The sequence below is a fragment of the Paroedura picta genome, chromosome 13, assembly GCF_049243985.1.
Source record: "Paroedura picta isolate Pp20150507F chromosome 13, Ppicta_v3.0, whole genome shotgun sequence".
Classification (NCBI taxonomy): Eukaryota; Metazoa; Chordata; class Lepidosauria; order Squamata; family Gekkonidae; genus Paroedura; species Paroedura picta.
The window spans coordinates 13,697,830-13,722,025 of NC_135381.1; the positions used below are offsets into that span (position 1 = coordinate 13,697,830).

General features: G+C 41.9%; 1 protein-coding gene and 2 long non-coding RNA genes across 7 annotated transcripts in view; 2 read left to right on the forward strand and 1 right to left on the reverse strand.

Moving 5' to 3' along the window:
• Positions 1 to 57: 57 nt before the first annotated feature.
• Positions 58 to 8,261, forward strand: LOC143822857 (uncharacterized). Its single transcript, XR_013226277.1, has 2 exons — positions 58 to 407; positions 8,101 to 8,261. It is a non-coding gene; the product is annotated as an uncharacterized LOC143822857 (long non-coding RNA).
• A 4,093-nt stretch (positions 8,262 to 12,354) lies between these two features.
• On the reverse strand, positions 12,355 to 21,151 carry LOC143822286 (uncharacterized). Its single transcript, XR_013226121.1, has 4 exons — positions 20,944 to 21,151; positions 17,175 to 17,300; positions 14,066 to 14,305; positions 12,355 to 13,439 (listed from the first exon to the last, which is right to left on the reverse strand). It is a non-coding gene; the product is annotated as an uncharacterized LOC143822286 (long non-coding RNA).
• ASCC2 (activating signal cointegrator 1 complex subunit 2) overlaps positions 21,147 to 24,196 on the forward strand; it is a 42,893-nt gene continuing 39,843 nt past the window's right edge. For 2 of the 5 annotated variants that reach the window (XM_077307244.1, XM_077307248.1), the window contains exon 1: positions 21,147 to 21,276. The gene's annotated coding sequence lies outside the window, so the exon portion shown is untranslated. Of the gene's footprint in view, positions 21,319 to 23,399; positions 23,508 to 24,196 lie in introns of those variants that run through there. The other 3 variants (XM_077307245.1, XM_077307247.1, XM_077307246.1) reach the window with 2 other exon arrangements.

The following is a 24,196-nucleotide window of genomic DNA, read 5'->3' on the forward strand; positions in this document are numbered from 1 at the left end:
ACAAGGCGGCCGCCTCTCGCGGGCCGGACGGGGGCGTGTCTCTTTCCAGCCCCGCCCTTTTTCGTGAGGCGGCTGCCGAGGGGGCCGAGGGGCGTGAGGCTTCCTTCCCGGTGAGGAGGAAGGTCGGCTCGCTGGCTCCGGCCTGCGAAGCCTCCCCGCCGAAATCCCCTCGCTCGCTGAGGAGGCGGCCCTCCCTGCCCGCCAGCGCTTGACTAGTCGATCTTCGTCGGTCTTAAAGGGGGGCCGTTGGACTCCGATTTTGAGGAGGGGAAACGGTTCCCCCTCAAGGAAGGCGAGATGTCGTGGACGCTCCTGGGGAGAGGGGGAAAGGCGACCCTTTGCCTCGGAAACTTCACGAGGACTTTCGTGGGCCCAAGGCACTTTGGCCTTCGTGGGGCCCTCCCACCGTAAGAACATCAGGATTACAAATAATGGTTTTTAAAATATATATATATATTTATAATTTTGAGTGCTCCAACTTTTTAAAAACGCCCCAGGCCGAATTTAATAGATTTTCGTGGGCCCTAACGTGTTCTTTTCTCTCTCTTTTTTTTTGCAGGCATGAGGAGGAAATTAGAACATTTTCTTCCATCCTGAAAGTTTCAAGTGGGTAGCCGCGTTGGTCTGAAGCAGCACAATAAAACAAAATCAGAGTCCAGTGGCACCTTTAAGACCAACAAAGATTTATTCAAGGCGTGAGCTTTTGAGTGCAAGCAATCTTCCTCAGACTGTGAACTGACTATGTCACAACATCCAAATACACAGTTTACTAATTTAACAAGATTAGCTTTTGCTTATATATTCCCACTGTCATGATGGTCAGTTTATTTTATTATTTATCATACTTATATAGGGCCCTCCCCGGAGTACATAGTCTGAGGAAGAGCACTTGCACTCGAAAGCTCACACCTTGAATGAAAACATTTTTGTGGACAGCCCTGCCTGAAGCTTTGCCATTTTTCAGGAAAGGGGGAGTCCTCTAGCATTTTAAAGACTAGCTGATATGATCTGGGAGAGGCTGCTTTGACTCTTGAAAGCTTATGCCTATAAAGTCTTGCTGGTCTCCAAAGTGCTTCCTGTTCTGCTGCGGAGCAACAGGGCTACCCTCTTAAAATTATACCTCACTGTTTATCTTTAAAAAGCAAAATGGCTGGCTAAAGAGAACTCTTCCATCAATATATATGCTGCTGATCCGGGCAAAAAAGTGGCTCATAAATAAAATATTAAAATTAAAATGAATCCTAACAACAGACACATTTTTGAAATTGTGAGGAATAGTACTTTTCAAAGCATTTGAAGAATTACTCATAAGCATGGAGGGTAGTCTCTTGGCTTGTAACATGGCCCAGGCCTTTGCTGTAATAAATACATACTCTCCTGTGTGCTAATAGAACTCTGAGTAGGAAAAATTCTGTTTGATTCTTCAGATTGCAGTCTCTGGATTTTAAAGAAAATAAACTAGCATCCTAAGGATTCTCACAACACCTGGAATTTATCAACACTGATGATGGCAGGAAGGCACTCTGCACTTGTTCAGAGGAACTTTAGTCCTTATTTTGTTAAACATTTCTCAGGTGATATGCCCATATATAGTCAACCTGCCTGCCCTCCCAAAATGGCCAATGATGGTCCTGGAGGGGATGGGAAGGGGAGGGGCCCAGAGTGGGCCTGTAAACAGTTATGCTTCCCAACAATATTCTGCACGATGGTGCCACTTCTGGGATTTCTCAAAACCTGAAAAATGTTTCAGGGGTTTCTCAACAGTAAAAAGGTTGAGAAAGGCTGATCTATTTCTCCTGTGTTCCATGACTGCATGCTAGCATTAAGAACAGATGCTAATACTCTTTGCCCTCAGGCAAAGAACAAGAAAATTCATTCAAAAACAAGCAGATTGTAGTCCAGTTTGGCCAGATTCAGGATGACTATAGGTCATTACTTTATCGACACATCAACAGCTAAAAACCAGCAACAGTTTTTTAAAGTTTTTCTTGGATGCTTTAGGATGCTTAGGGCTAATCCTGCGTTGAGCAGGGGGTTGGACTAGATGGCCTGTACGGCCCCTTCCAACTCCATGATTCTATGATTCTATGAAAGTCGGTTGAAAGTCATTTGATATATCCATTACTGCTCATGATATTCACACATACTTATTTTTCCCCAGTTATCTCTGGTCATATAGGTACTGCAGGTTTTTAGAACAATACAAAAACTTTATGAGCCTGTTTGAGATCAAAACAATGCCTAGTCAAATTCCAAATCAAACTTTTTTTTGAAGAAATCCCTTTATTAAAGAATATAACAAAACAGAATTGACTGTACACAAACAGCAATCTTGCTTCCAAAGCTTCTACTCTACAAAAAAACCTATTTTCAAAGAGTCTTGGGGCACAAGAATAGCAGATACATTTTGTGGATTGTGCCTCAGTGCCTACTCTCAAAGAAACTTCCCACTATAAAATTAAAAACAATTAAAAAGAAATAAAGAATGCTTAAGAAAAAATTCAAATACAATCACAGTATTGTAAAGAGACAAAACCAACATAAAATTCAATTAACCAGGAAAAATATCAGTTCATTTAAAAGCAGCATAGAATTCACCAGAAAACTGCAAAACAAAAGTTAAAAAATAGTTATTCAGGGCACCAAACACATACAAAAAGGCAAACAAAGGTCAATGAGGGCAGGAATCAACAAAAATCCTGGGAGAAGTAACAATGATTTTACCAGGCACCTGAAATGCAGCAAAATTAGTACCATGTGAACCTCTGTGGGCAATAAGTTCCACATGAAAGGAAGAGCAACTGAAAATGCCACGTCTCTAGTGGTCACCTACTTTCTCTGTTGAGCCAAATACAGTAGCGAGAGGCTGCACATTTCTGCCACAACACTTGTAAGACTTTACAGTGCTGTAGCATTTTTTTATTAAAGGGTCTAAAATGTATTCTGAATGAAGAATGTTATGGTACAGTTATATGCTTCCCTCTTTCACTCATAAGCACACACAATGCCTGGGTTCTGCTTGCCTCTGATTGTGAAATATTTCCGGTAGTGGGGGAAAAAACCAAAACAAAACGAGTCTGGCAGGACCATAGACATTTTTTATTCCTGCGTACACTTTTGTGGACTAGAGTCCACTTCCTCAGAAACAATGGGTCATTCCCAAACTTGTTTTTTTTTTGTAGGAGGGAAGGGGAAAAAAAAATAAACAACAGGGCTAAAAGGCCATAAAATGTGGAAAGGTATAAAAATACCATGACTGTTCACTAATTTTACTAAACTAGTAAAAGACAGAGAATTCCAGGGTTTGCTTAGAAACCCCAAATGAGTTTAAAAAAAAACCCTGCCCTAATGTAATAGCTTTGTTTAAGATTCCACTGTACTCCTGTTTGTTTTTGAAGTTATCCTTCTAGTTATCCTTCTGAAATTACTTCTGCTAGAAAGATGCTTGTCTTGAACTTTGCCAATAATTATTTTGCGCATCTAGAGTTTTTTTTTTTATAAGAGCCTCTTGTGGTGCAGAGTGGTAAGGCAGCTGTCTGAAAGCTTTGCCCATGAGGCTGGGAGTTCGATCCCAGCAGCCGGCTCAAGGTTGACTCAGCCTTCCATCCTTCTGAGGTCGGTAAAATGAGTACCCAGCTTGCTGGGGGGTAAACGGTAATGACTGGGGAAGGCACTGGCAAACCATCCCGTATTGAGTCTGCCATGAAAACGCTAGAGGGCGTCACACCAAGGGTCAGACATGACTCGGTGCTTGCACAGGGGATACCTTTACCTTTACCTTTACCTTTTTAGAGTTTTTAGCCGCAATATTTATTCCAATATCATGATCACAATAACATGAGCATATCTAGAAATGAATTTTGTTGCAGAGGGGGAAATGTTTGTGCATGAGATGGAAATTTGATGAAGCTGATATACAAGTATTAGTCCAAGACTTCCTCCAGCAGGAATTTTTATCCACATATGGACAGGCATTGTAGTGACTCAACTCCCCAAACAAATAAGTGATGGATACATGAAACATTAGTGGCCTTAGTTATCTGACAGAAGAAGGCAGCACTATATTATTCTGGTAAGATGGTAAATCAGAGCTATTTAAGAGTTGATGAGGCAGCTTCAGAGTTATAAATGTGAGCCATGGCTTATCTGTTTATGTGTTTTAATAGATTATTATATTTGTTTGTATATGCCGTAGGTCCTGACTGTGTCAGGAGAAAAGTGATGTATATAAATACCCAACATTAATAAATATTAATGTAATATTAATAAATATTAATGTAGGATCATCTTATTAGGGGAAAAAACCCATGGATCACTGTGTTGGCTTATCTTGAAAATGCTTTGTTGTTTTATGTTGCAATAGGTTAACATGGCTACTGGGATGGAGAATGAGATTATATTATTTATAGGCCAATAAGATGTTTAAAGATTATAGAAGGTTCAGCATTTTCCCAAACTCTTCATTAAATAAAGTTAAATAAGATTACCTAGGGCAACTCACAAATAACTACCCCCACTGTGGGACACCATTTCACAGTAGATTTGGAGCAACATACTCCTTTTGTGAGATGGTATCCTGGGATGAACTGGCCATTTAACTAGCAGAGTATTTTCCTGGTGGGCCAGTGCCCTAGAGAGTGACTGGTGGCTGGTAGCAAGCAGATCGAAGCCTCAACCATTCCCTCATGTCTTAGACCAATGGACCTCAACCTTCCCAATGCTGTGACCCTTTAAATACAGTTGCTCATGTGGTGACGCTCAACCATAAAATTATGCAAGTGTTCTTTCACAGAAATTAAACCAAAACTGACCAATGGCGTGAAGATCCATTGTTCATGATTGTATATAAATTGTTTTTTCCCCCAGGGTTTCTCAGTTCAGTTCTGCCTCTTGTCCCACCATGCCAATCTCGCTCTTTTCCGCTGCTCCAGACAGACGAATGCTCTATCTCGATCTACCCTGTAAGGCCGTTGTGTGGATGGAGTCCCCCCCACAGCCAAGGTGCTTGCCCTGCTGCGACCCATGAAAGGGTCATTCAACCCCCAAACGGGTCCCTGAGGTTAAGGACCACTGATTTAGACCTTTTATCAGCAGTGGTCATTGGTATCAGTTTGCCAATTGTGTTTTCCTGCGCTGCTGTCAGTTTTCAAGATAGCTAAGAGCTGAGTGACCCTTTCAGTGTGACACGGGCTGCTATTTTATACAGATGTAATAATTCAAGATACCTCAGTCTTTAGAAAAGTCTGCACATGGGGCAATTTACACGCAGCTATCAAAATGAAGAGCATGGGATTCACTCTTATAATAGAGGACAGGACTCTGACAGATAGAAACTCAGGTCATGCTTGGGCTGCTAAGTTCCTTTTTTCATACTTGCACCAGTTTAGAATTAAATGGAGGTGGGATTTGCAGTGCCAGCCAGGAACACACCATGCGTGCAGCATGCAAGTTGTATAGAAATTTCTTCTTGGTGCTATATCCAGTTCCCACAGTACCGAGATATAGATCAGGCAAATACCATGCTTGAGGTTTTGCCAATATGATTTCTATCAAAAACAGGGAAGTTAAATAGCAGGCTGCTATAATGGGGAATCTGCCCCAAATAAATGTTTGTTTTTTAATCAACTGAAAATGACGTACTGTTGCAAGGGGCATGCAGTTCAATTCAGCAGAGTGAAAAACTGACCAACAACAAGAAAATTAGACAGTGACCTACACAATTGTAGGTGCTTGGGGAAGATGCAGCCATAGCTGACATAACACTCACAATGACAAAAGAAACACTGGCTGAGCAAAAAATGCCTCAGCAACAACCATTGCTTTATCCTGAAGTAAAGCACTCTCTGTTATAAACATTCACCCCTGGCTGTGTGCCTATGTGTAAAAAAAAAATATATATATATATATATATATATATATATATATATATATATATATATATATATATATATATATATATATATATATATATATATATATATATATATATATATATATATATATATATATATATATATATATATATATATATATATATATATATATATATATATATATATATATATATATATATATATATATATATATATATATATATATATATATATATATATATATATATATATATATATATATGTTCCTGTTTTATTTATATATATTATTTATATTTATTATTTGCATGTATAAACCGCCCCTATTGAACTAGTTGTCTCAGAACAGTTTGCATCAATTAATATAGTACAATGTAAATTAAAACCAATACAGATTCTGGTCAATACATTATTAAAACCATAAAAGCCACAAGTCCCATTATAAATTAAGAGCCAATTATCTTGAAATATTGCTCTGCTAGTTAAGGGGGGGAGTGAGCAACAAGAAAGGAACAGGGGAGGCCCATAGATGTTTTATTCAATGCTGTCTGTCCTGACCTCAACCATAGGTCTGATGGAAGAGCTCTTGTCCTGCAGGCCCCGTGGAACTGTGCCAACTCATTCCCACAGGCTGGGGCCAGCGCCTTTTTGGCCCTGGACCTGGTTGAGGCCAAACACAGTTTTTGAGGGCAGGAACTACTGTAGCTGACTGAAATGCTCTCTGGGGGACGTATTCAGAACGCTGATCCCTTAGATACACAAGGTCCAGACCATGTATAGCCTTGAAAGTTAACACCAAAACCGTGAACTGAATCCAGAACTTGACTGGGAGCCAATGTAGCTGTCACTGTACTGATCTTATATTGGCCCTCCATGGTGAGTACCTGGATGGCTGTATTTTTGACCAGTTTGAACTTCTAGGTTAGGGCCCAAGAGTAGGCCATATAGTGAGTTACAGTAGTCCAACCAAGAGGTGTCTATTGCATGGATCACTGTGGCTAGGTGTTCTGGGGCCAGAGTAGTAGCTTAGACTGGCAAAGGTGGAAGAAAGACAGCTTTGCTACTTTTGTGACTTCAGCCTCCATAGATAGGGAGCCATTAGAAATCACACCCAAATTCCTGGCCGTTTTTATGTTTGAAATGCTCATGAGCTCAGCAAAATCAGATATAAAGGCAACATAGGATTAAAAAAATAAATAACATCTGAAGAAAAGGGTCTAAAGGCCAAACTGGACTTGATCGAGGTTACCTCCCAGGTGGCAGAGATCAGTTCACCTGGAGAAAATGGTCACTTTGGAATTTGGACCCTATGGCATTATGCCTTAAACCCCACCCTCCTCAGACTCCGTCCCCAAAATCATCAGACATTTCCCAACCTGAGCTGGCAATCCTAGCTAGTAGAGACTCTCAGGCAGGCCATGTAGGCCCTGCCAGTGGCTATGGCAAGACCTTAACAGAAGCCCTATCAAAAAGCAGGCAAGGAAAGGCTGGGTAGCCACAGCACAGAAGGGTTGGCTGGGATACTCCCATGCCAATCACGATCTCCATGCAGCCAGAAAAGAGGCAGTGCTTTGGGGCTGAGCCACACCCAGAGGCAATCCCACCGTTATCTAGCAGCATCCCCACTTCTCTTGGGCCAAAGCAGAGGCTCTGTAAGATAGCAAGAGGATGAACACATGATAAGAAAGCCTGGGCCAAAAATCCAACCAGTTCTGTTGCCCATACCCATCAGAACCATGCCCTTTTTATGAGGATCCCAGGGCTGCCTCACCCACAGGAAATTCTTTAGAAGGCAGGAAGCAGGGTAGCCAAGCAAGATGGGTTAGACCTGTGCCTTATAATGTAGAATAAGAGAGAGAGACTAGGTGTGACAGAATCCTTCACAAACACACACACGTACAACTGAGGCTGGAGAGGGAGAGACATTTTGATTTCTGTAATTACAGAGACAAAAAAAAGGTTAAACCCATTTGAGTCAATTGAGATCTCCTGCTACATCCCAAGGATTCTGGCTGCTTTGGAATCTATGCATACTGGTTGCTTGATGAAAAGCTTTTTTGCAGAATAGAACAGGGAACTAAGCTGGAGAAAGGAGTCTGGATGAGCAATCAGGAACGCTATAGAATGGACAGGGCTGGAAATTATTCTGTCTCAGGGCCATTCCAAACCTGGGAAATAAAGTAAAAGGCTTACCTTTTGCAGAACCTTTTTTTTTTTTTTGGCATTTCAGATAACGTCAGCATCCCAGCAGCAAACCGGCACCTACATCCTCCACAAAGGGGAGATGCCACCAAGCTGGGGAATCCACAAAGCTGCATGCCTCCAACTATGTAGCTCGAGTGGAAGGAGAGCAACCAGCAACTACAAGCAAAATAAATCTGTGTAATCAAAGTTGCCAATGTAGCATGATCTCTGTCTCCAGTGCCTGCCCTCGTACCCGCCTGCCTCTTCCTTCTCCTGGAAACGGGGCTTTTATTTTTTGTAGCAAACAGCCTGGAGCAATGAATACATGTTGCTTCAGCAAGGTTCATAAAAACATAATATGTATACATCGTACATGAACCTATAGGAACAGGATGGGCTGTATGACAATGACAAGTAAGAGGTGTAGATGTTGATGTGGGTCAGGGGGTGGGCTCGTGGATTTAACTGATGACCCTCCCACCCATCCCCTCATAATGCAAGCCCTGCTATTACATGCCACTAAATGGAACTCCTACAAATTATTGTCTAGGGCTAATTATGACAACAGCAGTGAACCTTAATGATTTACCTTCTGTCATGAAGGCTTCATGGCTGAAGGCCAGAAACCACTGGATAGAAAAAAGCCAAATTGTATCATCAGCTCTAATGCTATAAACATAAGAAAACATAGCAGAGATTTAAAGAATCTTCATAAAACCCATGAAGTTTGGCAATGCTGATAAAAGTTCTGTTCCGTTTACCATACCTTTAAACATGAGGAACCTACTTCCTGCACTCAAAATTCCTTGAGCAAAGAAGATTTTATCTGGACTAAGAGTTGTAACTAAATCCTTAGTTCTACCTTGTTCAACCTTGTTGGAAGAAACAAAGATCAATCTGTCAAAGAAATTCTCAGCTGCCAGGACAACCTGCAAAAGTTAGACTGAGAACAGCAAATTCTTCTCTGTAACTGGTTCCACTCCGATTCTAGGAGCATGGGAAAATGATACCAGTGCAATGAAGAATTTGTGTCCAAGTGGTAGACTATAGACAAGAACTGCCATAAATTGTACTGGGGGAGTGGTATCTTGACAAAGCTCTCCCATACCTGCGAGCTGAAGGCCGACATATGCAGAGAATTTTGATTAAAATTTTGGAGTTGGTTGAAATATTGAAAACTTTTTGGACAAGTTTGAAAAGTATAGGAGGAAACAACCACCGATTAAAGATTTTCTCCTGACAAAATGTAATGCAAAAAATGTATGAGAGTGTCAGCTCTGAATAAGACAGTCCTGATCTCATTGTCCCCTTTTGGTACTGATGCTTTGAAATGGTTACTGTGATGGATTTAACTTTTAAAAGTTTAGACGTACTGTGTAAACAGATAAAGTACTGTGAAGGGTTAATTCCTCACAGATCCTTGAGTGACAGGCTGCTCCAAGAGATCTGATTGGTTGGCATCAGCTGAGCAGGAAAGACTTCTGAGCTGGATGCTGAGGAGAATTCATTTCAGCCCTAGCTGAGAAGAGTCAAGGATTGACAGTTTCAAAATTCAGCCTTGACTGAGAGCAATTTAACACAGAAAGGAGAACTGTGGAAAGTTGGCAAGGATGAGTGGGTAGTTAGATGGAAAATCTCATTTGGGCTAAGAAAAGGAAATAGATCTTTGAGAAAGAATAATTTCCCTGCCCATTCAAACAGGGAGCTTGCTCTGCAAAGATCCCTGGTCTGATGTGGTTAGAAATTGCCTTTAGAGACCTTAAGAGTCAGTTAAAAACTCAAAATGAACACCAGTGTTTCAAGAGACTGTGTTTGGGTGCTGGAAACAATGTACCAGCCTTCTGGAAACCAAAAGACTCAAACGAAAAGAAAGTATACTGGGGTGTTTGGGGAAAACACTGGAGCAAAAGCCTCTGAACATAAAGCTGTAACTCTGAATAGCTTAACAAACTCATATTGGCCTTAAATATAAGCACTAAAGCCTGTGCATGTACTGATTTCACCTCAGAGTTATGTATATTACCTCCGGAATTTTACCCTTGATTTCACCTGACATTTCCCCTCTATGTTGAATAAATTACTTTGTATCAATAAACAAGTAGTAGAACGCTGCTGATTCATAAGTTCAAGTTTCTGAAGTAGAGGTAGGAGCTTAAGATAATCAACATTTCTAAAAGTTTCCCCCCTCTAATCATTATATCTGATTCTGAACTGGGCTGTAGGTTTTTTTTTTTTTTTTTTAATCCACACAATGGGGCCAGGGACAGACAAGCCTGGGAGAAGCCCCAAATGTGCAGGAAGAAATGAAATGCTAAAAAAATGCATTTGGGCATTAAATAAATTCACCTCTGATTTTATTGACCAATCTGTTTATATCTTTTCTTGTAGTTACGTGCAGCCAAGTCCCACAGGTGTGTGTGTGGGGGGGGGCGTGAACTGGGTAGTTATGCTTGTCGAAGCAAGCACTGCATTCTCACGCATTTCCTGGTCCGAGTTTTGAGGGGAATGCACAACTGGCTTAAATCAACACTGTAACACAGTAACAGTAATACAGGATATTAATTGCCTTTTATATGAGCTCTAATAATTTCCCTACTTGTAAAAACTACTTAGCAAAACATAGCTGGGGCGATGGCATTGAATGGGTTATACATGTGATCAAATAACCCACTCAAAAGTTAACAATCTTCTAAAGGAGCGCCTCAGGAGCTACAAGTAACAGGAAGGAAAACATGACCCTCAATCCTGTTTGCTCAATATTACATAATGATTACAGCAGAAACAGCTTTCTTAACATGCAACAGGCATAGTAAGAGAGGTAAAATGAAAATACGCTTCTCTGCAAGGCATCCCAGTGTGATTCTGGAGTAGACTAAGCATAATGTTCGATATTCCCATAAGTCAGGGAAGAAACATAAATGTGGTAAAGATGACTCGGAATGGTGTGTGTGTGTGTATGGGGGTGAAATCAGTGCATTGAATAAACCAGAAGAATCTTGAAGCATCAAGCTAGCTAGTTGAGGACTTAATATAGGCCCCATTGCTTTCAGTGGCATTGCCAGCACAATCTCAAACAGAGTTATACCCTTCAATAGATTTAGAAGGGTGAAACTCGTACTGTTGGGCACAAATAGCTTTCGTTGGATTGGGACCATTGGCTGTGGCCACACAGCATTAGGTGGGAAATTGATCCCCTTGGAGATGACAAGCTAAGGCAGCTCCTTCAGGTATCTATAATAACCATTAATAAAGCTGGTAAGGAGTGTTGGGAGAAGCTGGGACTCACCACCTAACCACCAATCAGGTTAGCTGTCCCAGCTGTCTCATTCCTCACTGGCCATTCATTGGATGGACGGATACCCCACCCCCGGTTGCATCCCCCTCCTCTTCCATTTGGGAGAAGTTCCAGCCCAGCAAACAGGAGCTGAAAGGAAGGGCGGAGGGCCTGGGACTGTAGGCTGGTGGGGTGGGGGAGGGAGACCCTGCCAGCGCTCCCGTGTCTTCGAGTAGCTCCGGCTGCAACCTCACAATTTGGTAGGCCATGGCAGTATTCTGCCTTTTGAGAGCTACACCAACCTTTAGCTCGATTTGCAACATGGGGTCCATTTTTCTAGAAATAGTGATTTCATATTCTGATTTTTCTGTTTCCTACTCTTCCTTTTTGCCCTCTCCCTTTCTATGTGTTTTCCAACTCTATTCCCTTTAAAAGACTAAGCAAACCAACTGACAGGCAGAAATACAATGTTGATGGTGCAACGTACCTTTGGCCAGAGTCTGAGAGCAACCCAGTTAGATGTTCTGACTAAAGGTTAGGATCCACTTGGGGCTAGGCCTCAGCTTCTCTTTATCTCCTTCCTTCTGCCTTTGCAAGTCACAAAGTTCCTAGTATTCCCGGATTCTAGGATGATTTATCTCAACCTGTCAGGAATGAATCTTGGCTTGGACTTCGGGCAAACATCTATTTAAATTTTTTTCATAAAGGAAGGCATTTTGGTCTTGGTCTAAGGCCACCAACTGTGGATTGAGAAATATCTGAGATATTTGGGGATAGACCTTATGGAGGGTGCAGTTTGGGGAGGGGAGGGAGAACCCTATATAGACTTCCCTCTGAAGCTGCTGTTTCCTCCAGGGGCACTGATCCTGTGATCTGGAGATCCGTTCTAATTCCAAAAGAACTCCAGGCTTCACCTCAATGTTGACAACCTTACTTTATTCCCTACTTCGAACTGGCTACTTTTTACCCTACCACCTGCCTTTGACCAACTTTTGGCCAGTGGAAGTCAATATGTGACCCTCTCCCTGCCAATAACTCGAAATGAGAACAATACAGTTTACAAGCAAGGCAGCATTGTCCAATACTTCACTCCTTTATTTCACATTCTTAATCGAATAAGTCTTTTACAAGTCTTTGCCTTTCAATTAAAGGAATGGGATTCATTTCACTCTGTAACTCTTTTGTAATTTCTGGATCTCTTCTTCTGTACCCCCAGCTCCTGATGCATTTATAGCTTAGCTTATTCATACTCATCAAGCTGTTTGACCTAGTTGTGGGAAGAAGAAAAAGAAAATCCACAACACCAACCACAAGCACAAACTTCAGTCTGCAAACACTGCTTTGTGTTCGGGGTGTGTGTGTGTGAAGAAAGCACAGCAAGTCAACGGTAGCCTTGTTTGCATGCAAGAAGGAAGGTCAGTTGGCTGCAGTGAGGTTAGAGGCTGCTGGTGGAAAGAGACCTTTGAACAGAGTTTGACTCTTTGAATGTACAGAAAAGCTAGTCTGTTTAAAAACTGCGACATTGTCACTTGAAAACTCATTTGATACTGAAATAACCCAGAAACTTTGGCCAGCGTTCAAAATCTTTACAACGAACAAAATAGTCATATTTGTGCTTGCAATTTGCTGGAGTCAGGCTGAAAAGCCAACATCAAGCGGTCATTCTTCTGGCTCTTCTTTGTGCTTCCTTTGAAATGAAATTGTTGCCTTGTGTCTTATCATTGGCTGGGCCGGGAGAGTTCCTTTAAGACTTGAAGAGAGCCAAGGAGATGAGTGAAATATATCTTTCAAACCCTTGTGTAGCATCAAAAGCTCTGAGGGACATCGTGGTCAACTCAACCTCAACATTCAATGCTCAACAACTTCCTGTCAACAAATCAGCCTGGAACAAAAACTTTTCTCCTTTTGTTTGAGAAATTCAAACCCAGTTTCCTAGCATTTATTTGCATGGAAAGCACTAGGATCGCATCCAAATCTAATTTATGCCAAAGGGAAACACTGGGTGTAACCTTGTGAGTTATTTCTCCATATTTGATACTGCAAACGTATAAGTCCTATTGAATTCAAGGGCACCTTTTTGAAGAGAAACACACAGAAGGATTTTCCAATACCTAGGGGAGGAACAGAAATACTGGCCTGAGAATTCTGCCTGACACATAACCAGTACAAATATATCGCAAGACCAGAACCAGCTAGTACAGATTAAATAAGTTTTAACCCCCTTGGTGAAATTGAAAAGATTTCTTGTTGAATTGTGTGTATCTGTATAGTGACCTTTGAGGAAGATCAGTATGACTGAAATGTGTTAAGTTTAAACATGTTTTATGTGTGTCCAACGGAAAGCAAGATATTCTTTGATGGTTTTTAAACATTATGATCAATCAGAGTGGTGGATGCAGCCGTGAAATCAAACAGCGAATAACACTGGGCCCGAACTCAATATTAGGCATGAACCGAATATGGAAAAGCAGATATCAGCCTTAATACAAAGCGCTGGCAAGTCAACGCCGTTGTCTTCCCCATCACAAGCTATGGATGCGAAAGCTGGACCCTGAGGAAGGAAGACTGGAGGAGAATAGATGCTTTCGAATTATGGTGTTGGAGATGAATGCTGCGAATACATAGCCATAGTTACCAACAAGATAGTTTTAGAGAGGAGCAAACCAACTGTCATTAGAAGGGAAGATATTACGGCTAAAGCTCACTTACTTTGGACACATCATGCGATCAAACTTACTAGAAAAATCATTAATGCTCGGCATGGTCAGTGGCAAAAGGAAACGTGGTTGCCAAAGGATCCGCTGGCTCAACACGATCAAAGCCGATACAGGGATGGCCATGACCAAACTAAAAGAAGCAGTCAGAGGCAAGGGTACATGGCGAAGACTTTCCTATAGAATCACTGAGGGTCGGACACAACTGAACGGATAACATCATCATATTTCCCAATCCAGATTTGGCAACCCTAACTAGAAGGCTAAAAATAAAAAGAAACAATATCAAAATGTTAACTGTTTCAACAGCCTGTAAATGCAATCCTGAGCAGAGTTATGCCCTTCTAAGTCCACCATGGAGCACATAAACACATAGATAAATTCCTACTGGTCATGTCCAAGCTCTTTGGAGGTCCTTTGACCTTTATATGGATGCTGCTGGGTTTCAGAACACAGCCTATTCAAAAAAGGATAAAATTTAAAAAACAATAGTAACCAGCATACAGAATCATGTTTCGTTTGTCAAACGTTAGTTAGCTCTCGACTTTATCGTCTTAACTGCGCTTGTGTTATTGCATAATTTAGTAAACCTCAAACATGACAAACATCCTGAGCTGCAGCAGCAGCAGCACAGCCAGAAATACAGGACCTCTTTTTATGCTTGGATATGTGACATTTGCCAAAGAAAAATAATCATGAATCATTCATGTTTCGCTTGTTTGTTTGTTTTTTAATGAAAATCGACAATTTAGAAAGATGGTGACAAAGGAGCTATTATCAGCTTAGCACTTTAAACAATTTCTCACACCCTTTGAAATGGAAGTCAGTAGAACCTTTCCTTGGTTCATTCTACCCACAGAAGTCACTTTTTGGGAGAGAAAACGCTAACAGTATTAATAAATGAATATAGAACAACAGTGAGTGGCAAAGAAAATAACAGCATATGTCTCTCTTAATGTGCCAACACACACAGCTCAAGTATTTTACCCCAATTATGTGTCTTATTATTCTGTTTTATACACTATGCTTTGCAGAAGAACAACATTTGAGTCCAGTGGTACTTTTATCAAAGTTTTATTCAAGGCATGAGCTTTCGTGTGCACGTATACTTCCTCAGACACAATGTCATGGAATGGAAGTCATCAGTTCATTCAGGCAAGTGAGAGAGAAAATTAACATCCAACATGATTAAAACGATTAACAGACTCCTTTCACTATTATATGTCAGGTATAGAATCATAGAATCATAGAGTTGGAAGGGGCCATACAGGCCATCCAGTCCAACCCCCTGCTCAACACAGGATCAGCCCTAAGCATCCTAAAGCATTTAATTAGACCGCGAACACTGGCATTTGCAGAAGAATCTTTGCCATTGTCATTTTCACAAGATTTCGTGCATAAATGCTTTCATGTGTTACACCTATGCCTGAAATTATGTGCAAAAGTAAGATCAGGATAACAACACACCTATTTAACACCATTGTTTTCACACAATGTTTAAAGCAGATAATAATAGTATATTTTTTAAAATTTATAACCCACCCTTTCCCAAAGCCTCAAGGTGGGTAGCAGCATATATAAAAACAGTAAAATAACACAATAATCATTCAAATCATAACATTAAAACAGTATATCCCAATTAAGCCAACTAATTTCAAAACCACCTTTCATTCTCAAATGGGTGGAGGCAGCGTAGGTATCAGTTCCGCAGTGTGGGGACAACTTGGAGACCAGAATTTCAATATTGTTTCTGGCCTCAACCATAGGCCTGGCAGAACAACTCTATTTTGCAGGCTCTGCAGAATGGAGCTCCATCAACAGGTCTATGGTTGAGGCCAGGGTGAGAGGAGCATCCGATTGGGGCCCCCCGGTGCTAAGCAGCGTTGGGCCACGGGTCATCGATAGCCACCTCTCCCTATTCCCTTGTCTAAGGGGGATAGGAGAATTGAATAATACCACCATGTTTTGCTTGTTTTGGTTTTATTGTACTATGTCCTGTATTGTTTTAATGGGGTTTTAGTGGGGACAATTTGTAGCCCACCACAAGCCATTTTTGGGAATGGCAGGAAATTAATAATAATAATAACAACAACAGTAACAACAACAACTGTCCCAAGTTCAGTGTGATCTCACATCCTTCTTGGGGATGGGATTGAGTAGATTCTGCTCAGTAGAACAGAGGTAGTCAACCTGTGGTCCTCTAGATGTTCATGGACTACAATTCCCACGAGTCCCTGCCAGCAACCGCTGGCAGGGGCTCATGGGAATTGTAGTCCATGAACATCTGTAGGACCACAGGTTGACTACCCCTGCAGTAGAACTTAAATTCCTTTGGGGGACATCAGTTTGGGGCTTCAGTTGGTTTATAAAGACAACTTAAAGCTAATATCAAACCACTTCTCATGTAGTTTTCTTTGCACATTTATAATAATAATCAGAAGTTAATTCAAGTACCATAAGAGAGGCTTTTGGGGCACAGCTAATTTATTAAACATTTATTGGTTATGACCATATACGGTCATGTCGACTTCCCACCCCTCCCAAAATAGCCAGCAATAGGCCTGGAGTGGGTGGGAAGGGAAGGGGAGCTTTGTACAAATCTATGCTTCCCAACCATATTCTGCACGATCGAACCACTTCTGGGGGTTCTCAGTCTGAAGAATATTTCAGGGGTTTCTCAATGGTAAAGAAGTCAGTTCAGACTATAATCTGGGAGTCCTAGGCTGAATTCCAACTCTGTAATGGGAGCTTGCTGCAAGATCACGGATCCCACCAGGAAGAAAAGTGTGGATAGATATAAAAGATATAAAACATGGTTTGCTTTTGCAGAAATACTATCTATATAGCAAATTGTTGGGATGAAAAGCACATCAGTAAGGGTGATATGGCTTCAAAAGAATGGCAAAACTGGAAAAAGTAAAGACATGGAGATTCTTGGAGGAGCGTGTGTGAACTTGCTGGGACCAACAACCTTTAAAATGGAAGGGAAAGCTTCCTAGAACTGAGCTGATAGGAGTAGGGCGAGGTGGGGAGATATCTAGAACCACAGATCTCTGCACACAATAGTGTACAACACCACAAAACACCGTGGTGGCTGATCTCTGAAATGGTGCATCAGAGGCTTTGACTCACCCTTGCCAGCCTAGCTTGTTTCCTGCTACAGAATTTTCTCATCATGGCTCTCCTAAATCAGAGGCAAACAGGAACATGCAAGGACAGCCAAGGGAGGTGTGGTCTTCAGAGAAACAGGACAGGAGTCTGAGGAAGACAAAAAAGATGTGCTGAAATAACAGTAAATTAGATTTTAAAGAGACCTCCAACAGGTGAAGCTGAGAAAAGAGAAAAGCCATAGGGGTGGATTCAGAAGTTCAAGTGGCAAACTGGAAGGCACAGAGCTGAAATAGGTGCATACCACTCTGGGAGTGAGCCAGAGAGACTGTCAGCAGAGGGGAATCCTCTGATGAGCCAGCTAAATGACCTTGGTTGAGGAGAAGGGATAAGGAGGATCCCTGTCTTAAAAATGAGGTCAGAATGTCCTGAGTCTAGTAAGAAAGGACATGAGAAGGCAGGGAAGGAGGACAGTGTTGCAAGCCTGTGGGGGGAGAAAGCACTGTAGTAAAGCAATCGGATTTTCTGTAACTGGGCCTCTCAGTGTAAAGAAAGTTTCGTTACCTGATAGAATGGTCTTATGCTCTTCTAACTAAAAGAGCGGAAAGGAACACACAGCCCCATTACTCTCCTAGATGGCTACAAAAAGACAGAGGATGGTTTCTCTCAGTGGCTCATCCGCCATAGTTAAATGGAACCTCTGCAAACAGAAGCAGTATACTTGTAGATGCCAGTGTATGTGGATAATCTGGGGAGGGCTGTCATCTTCATGCTCTGCATGTCGGTTTTCCAAATACTCTGTCTGGTTGATGCTTGGAAATAGAATTTTATGGAGTTTTATGAACCTCGCATCTGATTGAGAAAGGGAGTCATTGTTTTAAAATGATGCCTGCTTTATTAAGTGTATAAAGCAATTTGCAGTTACCATTTTAAAAGGGACAAAAAAAAATCATTGACAATATTCCAGATGACTCTGAAATAAACTTTGTTGTAATTCTTTTAACAGTCTTATTAGTTATTCATATTAATTGTATCCTGCCCTTTCTCCCAAAATGTATAAATATGACACAGACAGATAATAAAACTCAAATATATGATCAGGGTCACTCCTCACATTTTTATTGTAGATTAAGAATGAGGATTGAAATACATATGTTTATTAATCAGATTTTTTAATCTCCTTTCAGGGAGCTCAGAGCAGCACACATGCTCAGAGCAGCACCATTTTATCCTTAGGAAAATCTTGTGAGGTAGTTTGGCAAGGGGAGAAAGTGAGACAGAGCACAATCTAGCAATGAGTTTAAGTGTTTAGGCTCTCCCAAGCCACAGGCCAACATCACAACCACTACATTATCTCAGCAAAGCTATAGAGGGCCACACTAAGTAATACATTTTTTAACAAATCAGGTCCAGGTGCCCAGCCATGACTTGCTTTCCCCATAAACTTAAGGATTTGGTAATAACCTTCAAGGCCATACATGGTTTGACCCCAGTGTACCTGAGAGACCGTCTCTCTACTTATACCCTGAAAAAAGCCCTACATTCTGCCACTGTCAACTGGCTGGTGATCCCTGGCCCCAAAGAGCCAGCTTGCTGTAGTGGTTAGGAGTGCAAACTTCTAATCTGGTGAGCTGGGTTTGATTCCTTTCTCCTCCTCCACATGTTGTCAGCTTGGTGACCTTGGGCTCGCCACAGTCCTGACAAAGCTGTTCTGACAGAGCAGTAGTATCAGGGCTCAGTGAGCTCCAAGGCAGCGTGGAGGAGGCCAGCACCATGCCGCCGCCACTGCGAACCCCGGGAAAGGGCCGAACGACCCCTCGAGGAGTCACAGCCCCCACTCTGAGAACCAGTGTCCTAACGCAATTGAACCAAGTTTGGCAGTAGTGCGTTTAAGATCAGCAAACTTTAATTATGGGTGTATGCACATGAAATACCCGGAATTAAACTTTATTGGTCTTAAAGGTGCCACTGGACTCAAACATTATTCTATTGTAAATATTAAAGTGCAAGATGATCCTTTGGGAGCAATCCTAAGAATTCAATGGTGTTATCCAATCAAAGGGCTTTTGGGGTTGCAGGCTTTGGCTACCATCCTGTGCATAATTATGTGCGTATGTATGTTAAGTGTTATCATATTGCTTTTAACTTATTAATGACTTTCACAAAGTCCTTTTGTTCACAGGTCTTGCAAACTGAGAGCCATGCTTCCCTGATTGAGTCAATCCATTTTGTGTTGGGTCTTCCTCTTTTCCTGCTGCCTTCAACTTTTCCTAGCATTGTTGTCTTTTCCAGTAATTTGTCATCTTCTTATAATATGACCAAAGTATGACAGCTCAGTTTAGTCATTTTAGCTTCTAGGGAGAGTTCAGGCTTGATTTGATCTAAAACCCACTTGTCTTTTCACTCCTAAAATTCTCTTCCATTATGACATTTCAAATGAATTAAGTTTCTTCCTGTGGGTTTCTTCACTGTCCAACTCTCACACCTATACATAATCATGGGTGTGAATTGGTATGAATTGTATGACCTTGGTATGAATGGAATGACCTTGGTCACCAGTCCTTACACAGAAAAATCTTTTTCTGGCTCCTTCATGGTTGCCCTTCCCAGCCTCAGTCTCCTGATTTCTTGGTTGTAGTATCCCTTTGCTAATTTTCCAGGTTGTCACAGAGAAATGTCCAAGAACTCTTAAGCAGGCTGGATATTCAGTTCAGCAAGCAGGCCCCCTATACGCCCACTTATTTCCATGTTACTTGTACTAAATTCCAAGCACACTGAAGAGAACTCAAAAGCCAGTAGTTCTCTGCGGCATTTTGGTTGGTACTAATAACAAGTTGGTACTAATAACAAGTTATTACACTACAGTTGTTTAGGAGAGGGGAGAGCAAACTGAGGAGATTCAAAGGACAGTGTATGTGCGCACGCATTGATTATTTAATTAATTTCGGTGCGTTACATTTTTGCCCCTTTGCAAGTTTATCTGAGAACCCGCTCTGGCTGAGTGGTGGGAAGAAAATATTCAAAACAAACTAACCCCCTTTAAAACAAATTTAAGAGTTCAGTGTTACTTTTAAGACCAGCTAAGTTTTTTTTTCAATGGATGAGCTTTCATGTGTACGCACACTTCCTCAGATACAATTGTCTCCCCCATCATACAACCACTTCACTCATTGCAATGCATGCACTAATAAGGAAAGATACCATTGAAAATTTGGGGCAGCCTTTGGGAGAGAGCTAATGCCTGATAACTAGACATCTTCTTTCAGTAAGTGACTCTGATACTTTACAGCTCTTACTTTGGAGCTTTTATTGGCTGCTATATACAGATTTTATATGTGTTATAAGAACTGGTGTGTGTTAAAACCAGACCTTTGAAGAAGGCCCTATGAGGGCTGAAACGCGTAGATTTATCAGTTCTCATGGCACATGGCATGCTGGTTTGCAATAGCCCATGGGCTAGTTTAATTCCTAAAGTGTTTTTTAAAAAATTGTGCACCATAAAAGGAATACAATTTTTAAAATAATACAGACATTCAACCTTTGAAGGCCCTAACTGCTACCAGTTGGGTTTTCATGGTTCCAGTTCTAGTCGTTTTTTCCCCTCCCCCTTTGGTTTTGGTCTTAAAGGTTCCCCTGGACTCTTACACGTGTTCTGCTGCTTCAGACCAACACAACCACCCACCTGAATCTAAACCGCTTCAACCCTGCGCATACATTTAGCAGGAGAGTCCTCCTGGGAGTCAAACAAGCCTAATTGTCTTCCCCATCCAAGAGGAAGAAGACTAACGCTTACCCGAAGAGAACCTCTCTATATTCCGCCAGAAACACAAACCCCCTCCAAGGGTAGCAAAACTGTTGGGCTCCACAGACTACCTATAAAACTAGACTACGATTCCCAGGAGCCCCTGCCACTCGGTTCTCAACTGCCCTGATGCTGAGCCATATGGGAGGGTGGTGCCAGTTGGCAAGGGCTCCTGGGAGTCGTAGTCCGTAGACATCAGGAGACCCGCAGTTTGGTCATCCCTGCCAGAGCGAACGTCTCCAGGCGGCCTTTCGCAGACCGGATGTGACTTTTGACCCACCGGAAGTACTAGACCGAGATGAGAGCTGTCAGGAAGAACTGAAAGTAATTGGGGGAGGCGGAGAGAGAAGCCGGTGTGGCTGGACTGTGAGTCAGTGGCTGACGGGGAGCTCGTGGAAGGGGAGGCGAGTTTCCGTGCGTAGATAGTGCGGCGAGGGTTAGGGGAGGGCGATTGCAGCCTCGAGCGTGCAGTCTTTCCCTCCCGGGGTTAGTGTAAGGCGGGTAGTCAAACTGCGGCCCTCCAGATGTCCGTGGACTACAATTCCCAGGAGCCCCTGCCAGCGAATGCTGGCAGGGGCTCCTGGGAATTGTAGTCCACGGACATCTGGAGGGCCGCAGTTTGACTACCCCTGGTGTAAGGGGTAGATGAAGGAGGGGAGAGTTGTCCTGACTGAGCTTTTGGTGGGAAGGAATGGCGATAGTCCCTCCGCCCCAATTTGTGGGGGTCGCCCTCCCCTGTCACAGGGTGCACCCTCTTTTAAGGTGACCAGATTTTTACATTGGTAAAGCGGGACACCATTGACCCGGGGAAAATCTTGCTTAAATATTTGGTCTGTATGGAGCAACATAAAGCTTCATAGAACGCAAAAATAGTATTGTCATATATATATATATTTTTAATTGCAACATAAGTACAATTTGCCAGGTACCCCCAGATGTCCCTCCAAAAGTGGGACAATCTGGTCACCTTACCCTCTTTCCAAGTGGAACAGGAGGAGATCAAGCACAGGACCAAAACAAAACGCTTCCTCGGATGGAACGGAAGCAGTCAGTTTGTACTTCTAGGCAAGTGTGGCAGGAAGTGTCTTCTTTTGGAGGGGGCAGCCATTTGTGCTTTTCGTACTGCACTTTGCCCACAAGCATCTCCCTGAAGCAAAAACACCTGTTCTGAGGAAGAGTGCTTGCACTCGAAAGCTCACACCTTGAATAAATCTGTGTTGGTCTTAAAGATGCCACTGGACTCTGATTTTATTGTTCTGTTTCAAGTACTCTGGAGAAGCCTTCAGTTACCAGAGATCTTGAAAAGAGGGGGAGGCAAGCCTTGGTAGCCCTGATGAGAGCAGAAGAGGGGAGGGGAGTTCCCACATTTTGTATATAAGATTGTGATCTGAGGCAGACAGTGAAGTCAAGTCACAGTGTAAATAGGGAAACACTCCTTTTCCCCTGTCATAAGGTGCCTGTTCTTTTACTAGCTGCATGGTAGATAGAAAACTAACAAAGTTAGCTTTTGTCTGTCATTGCGTCTCCACCTTGAGCTGCTGAATTTCTTGTACAATGCAGGAAACCAGCAAAATGAAGGGGGCGGGGGGAGTAGTAGCCAATGCATTGTGTTAGCCATTGTATCTTAAAAACAGTGAAATAGGAATCTGTTTTCTTCCTCCTGAGACTTTTGTTGACTGATTTTCATTTTGACTTGCCTGAGTAATATAATAGGAGGTTGCAGAGGCCCTTTGGCAGTGTTGTTCTGCAGGAATCATTATGTTTCTAGTGCCGCATGATCCATGTTTGTGCTAAGCATGGTGTTAAACAGACATGTGATTATTTTTCACGTGCCTTGTCATATGGCACTGCTGTTTCCAAATTTTTCTAGCCTCAAGAACTGTTCTTGCTTTATCTAGTGAGCTATCCAGGCAGAATCCTTCAGAGTTGGCTAGGATCCTTAGTACATTCTATGGAGCACACTTAGTTCACGTGGTCTAAGCATTGTTACTTGGTATAAAATGTGGTTTGGTTCTGACATAGTGCAAAAATTATGGTTTATTTTGACAAAGGTTTTGTTGTAGAACCAGAATTTGGTTTGCAAATGACGCTTGAACCTTGGTTTGCTTTGACAGATGCTGATTTCAGTGCCTTTGCGTTCCCCCCTCCTGTTGGCCTGCATTTCAGTTGCGGAAGAGTTCCAGGATGCTTACATTTGCACATTATGCAAAACTGTACATACAATTAATTGTGATTAATAAGCCATCTTAAAATTAGGGTTTTACATTCTGAGCTTCATGTGCTCTTAACTATTTAATCTCATGAACCATGGTGTAATAAAACATGGTTTTGCGTTTGAAATGCTCCTCTATAGCAGTACATGGCAAGGAAAGGCAGTGGAGAATAAAGTATTTTCCATGGAAGTTTGACTGTCACTGAACTTTTTATTGAGGAGTCCCTGGAACACGCTTGGACAGTGACCATAATTGCCGAAGATGTGTTCCTTTTATGCTGTCTACAGTAGTACAAATTAATTTTGGACACTACAAGGGATAGAAGCTTAAACTGCTAATCAGGTGTGGCATAGATAAGTATATGATTACTCTGTCAGTAAATTATACTTGCAAGTATGTTAATGATTATCCCTTAACTCTGTGTTAACTTGAAGTAAAATAAAAAGGATTAAAAAAGAGAGGTGGTATTCTAAACTAGCATTTATGACTTGAGGCCTATACTGGATGTTCTTGTTGCTATATAACAAATTTTCAGCCCACCTTGAGTCTCAGCAGGACAGGTGGCATGTAAATAAAAGTAAATAACTACTTATAGTGGGCAGGTTTAACATAGGTGTAGTGACAGCACCAGGAAGTTCTGCTGCACATGACCTCACTGAAAGGAGTAGGTAATGTGTAACAGCACTAATGTGGCATCCTAGGATTGGTCTGTTATAATGCATGAGTAATTTGAGGAATGATTTTTTTTTTCATGGCAACTATGATAAATAGAGATTTCATGCATAGAAGCAGTCTGCTCTGAATACCAGGTGTTGGGGGCAGGCAATGAGAGAAAGCTTCTGATTTCATGCCTGATTTTTGAGTGTTTAGGCATCTAGTCAACCATTGTCAGAAACCGATGGTGAAGCCCAGCAAGGCTATTCTCTTCTAGTCTCTCCTGGTTTGCAGTCCTTAATGGTGTCCCCAATGAGTAGCTTGTTATAGTTTCCTCTTCTGGGTCTCACTTGCTAGAAACGTACAAACACAAATGT